Below are 10,162 nucleotides of genomic sequence, written 5' to 3' on the forward strand. Positions count from 1 at the left end.
GGGCTTTTGAACGTGCGTATGCAGCTGTACAGGCGTGCCTACGTGATTCTTGCTTCGGCCGGCTACTTGACGGAACTTGCGTAACTACCGACACGAATAAAACTGATCGATTGATTTGATGGCTAAAGGCCCGTGTCGAGCCTTTGCTTTGTATTGCTTTTCGTTTTTCTTGTCGTAGCCGAGGGGTTGTTCCACGTACACTTCTTCTTCTGTGAGATCGCCGTTGAGGAAAGCGGATTTAACATCCATATGATGAACCTTCCAATCCTCTTGTGCTGCCAAAGCTAGGAGCACTCTCACCGTCTCGATTCGAGCAACCGGTGCAAACACCTCATCATAGTCAACTCCTTGACGTTGAACGTAGCCCTTTGCAACGAGTCTTGCCTTGTACTTCACAATGGCACCCTCCGTGTCCTTCTTTAACTTGTAAACCCACTTCAAACCTATCGTCTTTTGGTTTGGAGGTCGGGTTACCAAAGTCCACGTGCCATTGCTCTCAATTGCCTTCATCTCCTCATCCATGGCGTGCGTCCAGCTAGGACTTTTGCTCGCCTCTACGAAGTTCGCCGGCTCCTCAACTCCGAACAGACATAGTCCGTAGTACTCGAGCGTAACTGACTTTGTGTACTTGTAGACTTTCTTGAGGGTCTTGTAGCGACGAGGCCCTGAGGAATCCGTTGTGGCTTGCGAAGGAGGCGACACAAATTGTGTCGGTGTTGATGCACTTGAGGAAGACGGCTGAGACCCTGGTGTGTCATCGACATCCGTGTCGTTGGCGTAGTCGTCGTGACCGTGACCATCATCTTGATTGTCGTCGTCACTATGCGCCTCGTTGTCGATGTTGTCGTCGAGATCTCTGCCTGTGTCGTGCGCGGCGTTGTCGCTATCTCCTTGCGACATATGCGCGTCGTCGTCGGTGTCGGCACCATGATGATCACTACCATTGTGGTCACCTTGGTTGGGCGTCTTGCCAACCACCTGGATATCCTCCCCTGCATCATCATCAGTTGGAAATTCAACTGCAAATATGTTACTGTTTGGAGCATCGTCGGCTGCGGCGCTCCAATTCCACGCTTGGTTTTCTTCAAACACGGCGTCGCGTGAAATCCGTAGACGCTTGGTTTGTGGATCGTAGAAACGGTATGCCTTGGTGCCAGAACTGCTCTCGTATCCGATGAACACCATCTTGGTGCTACGGTCGGCAAGCTTTGAGAGGTGCGGCTCCGCCGTATTCACATGTGCCACGCACCCGAATGTCCGTAGATGAGACACATTCGGCTTACGTCCGTAAATTGCTTCATACGGAGTCTTGCCGATCACCGCCTTCGTTGGAGCCCGGTTGAGAAGATAGACCGCTGTCGAGACAGCTTCTCCCCAAAAAGTCACCGGCAGGTTCTTGCTCTTGAGTAAACTCCTTGCCATGTCAACGATGGTTCGATTGCGCCTTTCAACGACCCCATTCTGTTGCGGCATGTAAGGTGCCGTGAGGAACCTCTTTATGCCAATCTTCTTGCAGTAGTCGTTGAACTCATTCGACGTAAACTCTCCGCCGCGATCTGTCCGTAGAGCGCGAACCTTCAGCTTGTGTTCCATCTCTGTTGCAGCCTTCAGCTTCTTGAATGCTTCAAACGCCTCATCTTTAGATCGTAGGAGAATGACCCACATATATCTCGAGTAGTCGTCTACCACAAGGAAGAAATACTTCTTTCCAGCGTGAGTTGCCGGGGTGATAGGGCCACATAGATCACCATGGAGCAGCTCGAGTGCATCACTTGCACGATAGGTAGACTGAGCAGGGAATGGCCTGCGGTGCTGTTTTCCAACCAAGGACCCGTCACATACTCGATCAACATGGTCGATAACTGGCATCCCGGATACCATCTCCATCTTTGACATCTTCTTCAAGGCGTAGAAGTTAACGTGTCCAAATCTAGCATGCCATAACCACGAATCATCATCACTCTTGGCAAGCCAACACTCCGATTGAGATTGATCAAGGTTGAGGATATAGAGCCTATTCCGTGTGCGCCTAACACGAGTTAGCACGGTCCGGAGGTTGTCGAAGATCGTCATCACTCCGTTCTCGATATCCACCTTGCATCCATTCTCGTCAAGCTTCCCGATAGAGATGATGTTGTTGCGAAGCCGTGGGATGTAGTACACTCCGGTGAGTATGCGATGTTCGCCTGTGAGACCCTCGAAGAGGACAGATCCTTGCCCACAAATCTCCACATTTGAACCATCACCAAACTTGACCGAGCCTTCAACATCATATTCGAGCTCGAGAAATTTCTCCTTGCATCCCATCATGTGGTTACTGGCACCCGTGTCGAGATACCACGATACGTTGTGATCCCCGGATAACTTATTCTTCTCATGAAGTAGCATCTTCCGGCTTGGTTTCACAACCACCGTTTCAGCGAGATCACAAACTTTGGCCATCAGAAGACCTGGACCTTCGTCTTCCTGCTTTGCCAAATTTGCCTTGATCTCTCGCTTGTTAGGCTTTGGACAATCCTTCGCAAAGTGACCCATCTTATTGCAGTTATAGCACTTGACCTCGGACAAGTCCAAGTTTCGTGGTTTCTGCTTTTTTGATTGGCCCGCCTTACCACGACCTCGGACTAGATAGCTATGTATGTTAGCATGTGAGGGTGTGGATTGTTGTGGTAGTTTGCATATTGATGGTGACATGAATACTAGGAAGATCCTAGTGATGCTTGTGAGAGTGTGCACCATCACATGCCCATATGTGGGAGGTGTGCATACTCTCTTGTTAGACAAAGATTTCTTATGTGTGAGCTTGATGCTAGTGCTTGAGTGGAATTGTGTGTGTTGGAGTTGTTGATGTGCATGACACAAACATGGGGTTCAAACCCCCATGTCACTTTGTCATTGTGCACATGAAACCCTCCTATGTAGTTGTCATCTTAAAAGCATACCTTATGGATTTGCATTTTCATTTTGTTGGAAGTTTGGGCTTTGTTTCCATGATATAGATGGAGCCCAAAGGCATGGGTTTTGGTGTGTTAGTTGTAGGGGTTTGTACTCAACACCATAGTGGTGTCAAACACCTCTTGGGAACATGTGTGTGCAAACTATGTCTAGACAAAGTGGGCATGTGGCTGTAAAAAAATTCCAGATTTTGAACTCTGAAAATTTCACTAAGTCTGGGATGCTGAAAACATTTTCTTCCCCTGTAGACAAGGTTGTTCTGGTCATTATGTGGAGAACTGGACTTAGTTCAGTGCTAGTGTTTTGAACCTAGTATGTTTGTGAAGCTTCCTGTCAATTTTCAAATCATTTGGAGTCCAGTAGCTTGCGTTTTGATTGCTGTCAAAAAGCTTCAGAAGAGAAACAGAAACTCAGGTGCAGGAATTTTCACTAAGTCCCTGAGAACTGATGGTTTTGGGAAAGTTTGTGGCCTTGTATCTTCTAGAGTTTAATTCCTTTTGCTGTGATTCTTGCTGGAGCTTGTAGTGTTCTTGGTTGGCAACAGCCACATATATTATTTGTCATATTTGAAGACCTGTAGCTATGTTGCATGTTGCTCACAAACAGCTAAGATGCAGAAACTGGCAGATTGCGTAGTTTTGACTTTTTGTTCAAAGTTTGTGTTCAATTGTAGTTGGGGTGTTCTACCTTGCTCCATTTCATTCATGTTGGATTAATATGTGTCTTGGCAACCTGGGAACACCAGATTTGTGCCAATTGTGTGTGTGGTGATGAATCTTTCACGCAGGGCTTCATATCGTGTTTCGTTGATTCCCGTTGATCCGTAGCTCCGTTTGCAAAGTTCTTTACATGGTTTTGCACCTTTTTACGAGCTGCATCTGTTCATATCATTCCCATGCATGTGCAAATAGTTTAGTGCAAAGTTCTGTCCAGGAACTTGTTGTAGTTTATCTTGCTTGTGCTAGTGTTAAAAATAGTGGTGCATGCTCAACTTTCATCTCATGCATCATGTGATTGTTGCATTTTGTGGTGCTGCTGTTCATTGGCTGTTATTTTTGTGTTGGGTAGCACCGGGAGCGGAGACCGATTACGTGGAGTCAGGAGAGTACGTGCAGGACGATCCAGAACCATTCCAAGCTGAGGATATCACAGGCAAGATGACATGACCTTGATCCCATATCTAGACTTGTTATGTTAGTTTCGATTCCACGTTATTGCTCGCTGCCTACCACTGAAAATATATTGCCTCTTCATATGCCATGAGCCCAAACACCTTACTCTTTCCTAGCAAATTTGCATGGCTAGGTAGGCTTGCTCAGCTACTAATGTTAGCATTGTTAGTTGCAGGTGTTTATAACTCATGAGTTGCCATGAGCTTGATATCATTATATTAATTTCTGTTATTTAATTAATGTATCTATATATTTGGTAAATGACGGGAGGCCTAGCCTTTTGCCGGGTGTCTTGTTCCGTTATTGCCGCCTTAGTTACCGGTTACCGGTGTTTGATTCCATAATGATCGCTCCTAACACGATCGGGGTTGTTATGGGGACCCCCTTGATAAATCGCGTAGTGTTAAGGCTTGTCCGGCAGGACCCAACATTGGTACTATTTGCTAATCACTTAATAATAAACTGCATAGGGAATAGCTACCCCGAGGTTTCTTAATCAACAACTCGGGCCAGTGCTCCTCATGAGTGTTGGACCAAACCAGAGCAGCTTATTACGCTCCCCGGGGCAACTCGGAGTTTTGGCGTGGTAACCATCGCTCATCCGGCGTGTCCTGAGACTGAGATACGCGGCTCTTATCAGGGTCGTCGACACGTCGGGAGGTCCTGCTAGCCTTGTCTTACCTTAGTGGTATATCTTGCGTATAGGAATTCCGGTAAAGCTTTGGTTTTCCCCAGAGTTGAGGCTTTCCTCTAAGGAATCCGACGAGATCACGAGATTCGTGATAGAGGATGACTTTGCGGCCTGTGTTCGTTTGTGATGGACTAGTTGGAGCACCCCTGCAGGGTTTAATCTTTCGGAAAGCCGTGCCCGCGGTTATGTGGCAACTTGGAATATTTTGTTAACATCCGGTATTAGAAAACTTAAACATAAACTAATAAAACATGCCAACTGTGTGCGTAACCGTGACTGTCCCTTCGAAGATCTCTCTTCGATCGGGAACACGGTGGGGTTATGAATGCCGTAGGTAGGTGTTCAGGATCACTTTCTGATCAAGTATTCACGATCGTTAGTATAGAACACTGTCACTTCTCCTTTGCGTATGCTAGCCACTTATTCAACCTTAGGATGCAGCAGCCTGAAACACCTCACCCCTTCCTTACCCAATAACATGACTAGTTCTGGCACCAAGGTCTTAGATTGCTGAGTCCCCGTGACTCACGGATTCCTCCGAAACTCCTAGCAGGTACAGGTACCCCTGAGGCAGATGATCCCGACAGCACCCAGTTGGCGTGGCAGTACGACGAGGAGACAGATCGCCTTTACGTGAACTATCCAGAGGACTGAGCCGTGGTCGTGATCGTGGGCCTGCAGCGGGTAGCATAGCATTTTCCTTGTTTTGTAGTCCGTACCGGAACTACCTTGTTTGTATCTGCGTTGTACTCTGTATTTTAATAAGAAGACAGTTGAATCCCAGATTGTCTACTTTATTTATTATCATGTGCTATGTTTACTTGCTTGCAAAACACTTAGATGCGCTTCTTTCCTATTCGGGGGCCTCGACCCCCAGATCGGAAAGGACCGCATCTTGGTCGTTACACGCATCTTGGGCGTGACAGTTGGCCACTCGAAGAACGGAACTTTCAAATACATGTGTGATCGTGTTTGGGAAAAGATCAAGGGGTGGATGGCCAAGCTGCTCTCATCAGCTGGTAAGGAAGTTTTGATAAAGTCGGTCGCTCAAGCAATGCTTGTTTTCTCAATGGAATGTTTGAGACTACCTCGGGGTTTATGCGAGAACATCACGTCGATCATACGACAATTGTGGTGGGGATCTAAGCAAGGTAGGACGAAGACCAGTTGGGCTGCATGGGATACCATGACCTTGCCGAAACATCTGGGAGGCATGGGGTTTCGAGACTTGGAGATTTTCAACCTTGCACTTCTAGAGAGGTAGGCATGGCTCACACTAACGGACTGTTCTTCCTTGAGTGCCCGAATTTTGAAGGTTGTCTACTTCCCCAATTGCTATTTGCTTGAGGCCGAGCTAGGAGCTCACCCGTCCCAAATATGGCGAGCGATTCTCGATGGCCGGAACATCTTGGCACAAGGAATCATATGGCGTATTGGTGATGGATGTACTACGCATATATGGCATCACAATTGGATACCTAGGGATAACTTCAAAAGTCCCATTGCAACCCTTGTTTCGAACCCCCAGAGACAGTTGCACAACTTATCGATGTCTCAAGCGCGAGTTGGAAGGAGGATGTAGTCCGAACTGCATTCACTCCTTTTGATGCAGAGGCTATTCTTCGAATACCAATTTGCACGCGGCGAGTGGTAAATTTCTGGGCGTGGCACGAGGAGGCCCGCGGACGCTTCAGCATTCGTTCGGTGTATCGAATGATTCTCAGGACTAAACATAGTCGGGGGGCTTGGCTGCATGAGGCAGGTGGCACGTCATATGACCGGGATGAAACCATCAGATGGTCTATGATTTGGCACCTACAGGTACCCTCCAAACTAAAGGTGTTCTTATGGCGTCTTGCGAGACTTTCCATGCCAACGGGTTCAGTTCTAAAACACCGGCAGATGGCGACGAAGGATTCTTGCCCCCTATGTGGGGCGGTGGATACCTGGAAGCACATGTTGATAACATGACCTATGGCGGCGAGTGTATGGGCTCTGGCTCCTGAGGAGCTGGTGCAACACATGGTCGAGAGACAGGAGGAGAACCCGAAAGAATGGCTGTTCGCAATCCATGATCTACTTTCCCAAGAACTCTTCGATCGGCTGGTTGTGACGATGTGGGCTCTTTGGGGTATCAGGCGGAAGGCAGTCCATGAGAATTTGTTTCAACCTTCGCATTCGGTGAATACTTTCGTATCAAGCTATTTGTCTGAGCTTCAGCTATCCAACGCCAAACTACCATGTGGCTGCTGTACCTGCCAAGGTTAGACCGTCGGCTTGGCTTGCCCCTGTCAGTGGCAATGCAAAACTGAATGTGGATGTTGCAGTGTCAAGACATGGATTTGGTGTTGTAGGGGTCATCTGTCGGGACAGAACGGAATGTTCATGGGAGCCTCCACTCTTTCCTTCCGAGATACTGTGGACCCTCCGACACTTGAAGCCCTCGCCATTAGAGAAGCTCTGGCCCTCGCCATTAGGAGCTCAAATTTTGAGGCTCACAGCGTAGCAAAGCATGCTTTATCTCTCGGGGGTGGCCGCCATATCTGGTTAGGACACCCCGGGAATCTACCATCCGTCCCTGTTAACAATGTGACGTCTCAATAAAGTTTCGTGATGTTGTCTCAAAAAAAAAATTAAGTTCATACGAATAATGACAAATGTTGTCAATGTGATAGATTCAAACTTATTAATGTATTATTTTGTATAACGTCTTGACAAATAATTAATAAAATGGATGTATATACATGGCCCTGATGTAGAGGACGGGGTCATCCTATTTTTCAAAAAAAAAAAAAAAGGTGAAATATGTTTCTCCTGTAGTGCAAACTCGAATTTTGTTTGCGCTGATTGAGCGCTTGATCGACGCCAAACCGGTTTATCCGCAGATCGTGTCCGTCTCCGACAATGATTCTGCTAAAGCACCCATACTCAAATACGTACGTAGGCAAATCCACGTACGGCGCCCGGCCTCCTCTCTTTGTATAGATTATATATATAGGCTGCAGCGGCTCTGTTCGACATGGAGAGACGGTAAGATCGGATCGACGCGGCAACTTCTTTACTGGGCGACAGGGGAACGAAGGTGCACAACTGCACAAAAGTTAAGAAGAGAAGAAGAGATAGATGGAGACGGCGGCGGGTGGTTTGGGCCTGTGCGACGACGTCCTCGTGGAGATCCTTGTCCGCCTCCCGTCCAAGTCGGTGCTCCGCTGCCGCGCCGTGTGCAAGAGATGGCGCCGCATCACCACCGACGGCTCCTTCCTCTCCGCTCACGCTGCCCACGCGGCTAGCTGCACGCGCGAGATGATCATCCTCCCCTGGAGCCATTATGGACCTGGCTCCTTGGCAGTGAAAACCATGCGTATACCTCTTGATCCGAGGCCGAGGTCGAGGCCGATCCGCTTTCTTTGCAACCGAACCAGCAAAGGCTGGTGCCGAGTATTGTATTCTCTCGATGGCCTGCTGGTGTTGGAGCCACGACACGGCCGCAGCCGCTTCATCATCTGCAACCCGATGACCAGACAGTCGGCCAGCTTGCCGCCGTTGGTTCCACAGCCGTGCTTCAACGCCTTTGCCTGCGGCTTTTACTTGCACAGCCCGTCCAACGAGTATCGTCTCTTGTGCCATTGCGTACAAGGAGAAACGGATCAAGCCAGGCGCCACACGGAGCAGTCCTACTACATCCTGTCCACTGGCAGCACCCTGCCTCGACGACTGGGGCGCGCTCCAACTCCAGTAGACCTACCCACCACCTGGCCCCGGTATGAGGTTCCTGTGGCTCACCGCGGCATCCTCCATTGGTTCTCTCTTCACTCGGAAGCTACCCGCACCGGCAAGATGCTGGCGTTCCACACGGTTTCCGAGACGTTCCGCCTCATGTCGCGGCCGCCGGAGCGAGCCGGCGGCGATACTACTACCACAAGCCGGAGCTTGTTTGAGCTAGACGGCGAGCTCTGCGTCGCCGCTATGCAAAGCGTCACATCGCTGGACATCTGGGTGTTGCAAGACTACAAGGCGGAGACCTGGATGCTACGCCATCGGGTCACAATGTTGGGTGTCAGCAACGCTGTGACGATGAATATGGTACTCTCCGTTGGAAGCGGCACCATCCTCATTGGAAGTAGCAATTGCGATGTGGCTAGATTGTACAATCTCAAAGACAAGAAGATGCACGAGGATGTAATGTTCGAGTCCTCAGAACCCACCTTCTTGCTATTCAGCGAGAGCATCGTGTCACATGCCTTCTTCGATTCGCCTCCACACCCTCAGTTTGAATCCATAAGCTTCTCTTCTCCCAGAGGAGGTAGCTAGCCAGCTACGTGTTAGGATAATACCGTAATTTTGAGTTTAAATTTGTACTACTACATTACGTACATTTCACACGTCCAAGTGCTAGTTATTAGGTCCTACTAGTTGGCTTGCATGCCATCGAGTGTGTCCCTTCCTACTTTACACGGTGTCCGTGTTTTGTAAGCTAGACGAAGAGAGATGATTTGCTATTGTTCATGACATCAATGCTATTTATATATGGGCGAATCGCTCCCATGTGACGTCGTTCAGTTGAATTGTCTCTCATGCGACGTCGTTGGTTGTAACGGCACTCATGCGACATCTCCCAACGCAGAAATAGGTCAAGCCAACCCGTTTACGGGGCTAGCTAGCTGTTAGTTTGGCTGAGATTTGGTTAGGACATTGTGGTTATGTGCTTTGACTGGTGGGTCCACCCAGGGCCACGTCTTCAAGAGTCAACCGTCCATTACTCGACCGATGATTGTGTGGCCGTGTTGGACTGGGCGAGCGGCGCCGCCGTGAGCATCTTCTCCGGCAAAGGCAGCAGTTTCTTCTCCGCGATGGTGGAGCGCCTTTCTCGGCAGCGGCAGAGCTATTGCGAGTGAGTATTTTCGAAACCCTAGTCCCATTTCCCAGAATTTTTGATAGATATGTGGCCTCATGCTCTGTTTCTCCCGTTTCTTGGCGATTTAGAATCTCAATTGGTTAGGAGCGCGGGGGTTGAATTAGATGGAGCGAGGAGACAGTGCTTCAAATCGGTAATGCCGCCTTCTTTTCTCTTTTAGCTGTTATCGAACTCGATTTGGTAGTGACTGTAGCTTACACTGTCGCTACCCGCCATTGACAAAACAGGGGAGGTTCCTGTTCTGACAAAACAGGGGAAGTGCAGGTGGACAGGGACCTAATTAAGGAAGAGAAGAAGAAGCTGGAGTATCCGATTGCTGATCTGCTAAAAGTTGGGCATTGCACCAAAGATAAGCCGGAGAGGATCAAAGCAATAGTGGATGAGTGAAGTTCAATATGTGTGTGTTAAGTATTAGGCCTATATATATAG

This window comes from Hordeum vulgare, chromosome 2H (assembly GCF_904849725.1).
Source record: "Hordeum vulgare subsp. vulgare chromosome 2H, MorexV3_pseudomolecules_assembly, whole genome shotgun sequence".
Classification (NCBI taxonomy): Eukaryota; Viridiplantae; Streptophyta; class Magnoliopsida; order Poales; family Poaceae; genus Hordeum; species Hordeum vulgare.